Raw genomic sequence first — 2,602 nt, forward strand, 5'->3', positions numbered from 1 at the left:
CCTCGCTTTTGGTTGTTTTCGGCTCTGCTGCTTCACAGGCTTCTGAAGACCAAGATCTGCCTTATTTATCTGTGTGGACACTGTAAACACATAATAAATGTTGAATGACTCAGGGACAGTATAATGCAAAAACAAAACTAAAACGGTAACCTGTTTTGTGAAATGAAACGTAAACCAGAACGCATCGTTTCAGTAGGACGCCGTCACTACAGTGCCAAACAGGCATTTAAAATATTAACAGAAAATTAACAAATATTTACTTCCTCTGACAACAGATGTTGGAAATTTTCCTAAGTAAAGAAGCAGCTTTCAAGAAAGAACGCTGGCCCCGGGAGAGCGCCGTCTGGCAATCGCTGCGAAGTGGTCAGCGAGTGGCCTCGTCGCGGAGTCCTCGAGCCCGGGCCGCTCAGGACCCACCCCGGACGCCAGGCGGCTCAGGACCTTCTCCTCCGATGCTTCCGGGAAACGCGGAGAGAAGGGTGACGCCCTGCGTCCTGCCGACCCCCACCTCGCGCAGTCACTGAGCCCCTCGCAGTCGCTGAGCCCCTCCCCTATCACCTCCCCCTATCCTCGCCCCCTGTTCCCTCCTCCCTCCTCCCCCGTCCCCTCCCCTGTTCCCTCCCGGCCTTGACTGGCAGCCGGCCTCCGCGACAAGACCCAGAGCCTTCGCCGGGGCCGGATCAGCAGCCATGGCCGCGGCCGGCGTGGACGAGCGCTCGCCTCTGCTGTCCGCGACCCGCTCGGGCGGCGTCACCCTCACCGCGCCGCCGCGCTGGCCAGAGAGCGGCCCCAGATGCGATGCGGCGAGGACCCTTCGCGGAGCAGAGGCGACCCGCGCTCTTAGCCTCCCGCGCTGCGCACAGGGATTCGGGGACCCGGGGAAGCGCGCGCTCGCCTGGCCCCCTCCTCCCGGACCTTGGCCGGTTCCCGGCCGTACCGAAGGTGTGGGTGGGCGCTCTCGCATCCCCGGAGTGCCCAGGCACCGAGCCACCCGCCTCCCCAGTCTTAGCCACTCGGCAGGATCCCGGCCCAGGCGTGACCTGCCATCCTCTCGGCCACCTGGGCACCTAGACAGGTATGGCCTTGCCACATCCCGGCCCGGCCTGACCCAGACCCACCCCTCTTCTGCGCTCCCCGCCATGGCTGAGCCCCAAACCACGCGGAGACACCAGCCACACCACCAGGCAACGCTATGGACTGCGATCTCGCCCTCCACGCAGAGCTCTCGGCCCTTGGGGCTCGGCCCGGTGGAGCACAGGAAGGAAAGGGCACGAAGCGGAGAGAGAAAACAGCCCAGGCTGGCTACAGAGCAGGTGGTGGTGGCACAGGGTGCAAGGACGTTCGTGCAGCCCTTGGGCCGGGCGCCTGCCCGGGACCCCCGAGACAGCGAGCGAGCGAGCCAGCAGCGCCCGGGGGCGTTTAGGGGCACCCTGGCTGGAGGGTGGCAAAAGGAGGGCGCGGCAAAAAGCCTACAGCACCCGGTATTCCCAGGCGGCCTACCATCCAAGTACTAACCAAGCCGGACCCTGCTTGGCTTCCGAGATCGGAAGAGATCCGGCGCATTCAGGGTGGTATGGCCATAGACCGGGGAGGCTGTCGCCTGCCACCCCAAGAGCTCGAGCTTGGCTTCCTGGGCACCGGGAGACACCCACGCCTGCACCGCACCTCCTGTAGGGGTGCGGGGATTCTGCCCCCGAGGCGGCGGCGAGCAAGCGCCAGCCGCGCTAAGGCACCGCGGGCCTTGGCCAGTTCCCGGCCGAGCCGGAGGTATGGGTGGGCGCTCTCGCAACCCGGGCCTCCCCAGTCTTGGCCGCTGTGCAGGTGCCCGGCCCAGGCGTGGCCCGTCATTGTCTCGGCCACCTGCGCACCTAGGCACCTGCGGCCCGGCTCCGACCCTGACCCAGGCGCACTCCTCCCCTGCCCTCCCCAACGAGCTATACCCGACCTGCCCAAACACACACGCAGACCCTGGTTGCACCCCGAGGCATTGTTTCAGACGGGCGCGGCCCTCGCCCTCCACCGAGACCAAGGCCCCGCCCAGTCCGCTGCCTCTTGCCTACACATCGACTCTCTGCATCAAGAGCCATACAGACAGAGAGACGGAGAGCCGAGAGACAGAGTGACAGAGAAACTCAGAGACAGAGCGAGTGACCGCGAGGGAAGGAGAAAGGAGAACACAGGTCTCCAGGGCGGGAGGCCCAGTGAGAGCCACGAAGGAGGGGACGGGGTCGCCCGGGAAGGGAAGGGCCGCAGGATCTACCTCAGGTCAGACACACAGAGAGACGGCGAGGAGGAAAGAGACAGAGATGGAGAGAGAGACGACAGAGGAGATTCCGCGCGCGAGAGAGCGCGAGCCCGTGCCCGCCCACACAGACAGCAGGACAGGACACGCAGACGAGTGCACAGATACACAGAGCCAGACCCCGACTGTGACCCCGAGACCCTGCGGCTGCCCTGAAGAAGCCGCTTCCACAGCAGAGAGTGGTCGTACCGGGGCTGGGCTCGGGCAAGGAGGCGGTTTGTGCCCCGTGCCCAGTGCCTCGTGCCCCGGTGCAGGCCGGGGGCTCTGGGAGTCTCGTTCTGCTCAGAGTCTTGTCGGGGG

General features: G+C 65.1%; 1 pseudogene; it reads right to left on the reverse strand.

Moving 5' to 3' along the window:
* Positions 1 to 1,466: 1,466 nt before the first annotated feature.
* LOC111734108 lies at positions 1,467 to 1,585 on the reverse strand (annotated as a pseudogene).
* Between the last annotated feature and the right edge of the window lie 1,017 nt (positions 1,586 to 2,602).

Source organism: Pteropus vampyrus, unplaced genomic scaffold (genome assembly GCF_000151845.1).
Source record: "Pteropus vampyrus isolate Shadow unplaced genomic scaffold, Pvam_2.0 Scaffold789, whole genome shotgun sequence".
NCBI lineage: Eukaryota > Metazoa > Chordata > Mammalia > Chiroptera > Pteropodidae > Pteropus > Pteropus vampyrus.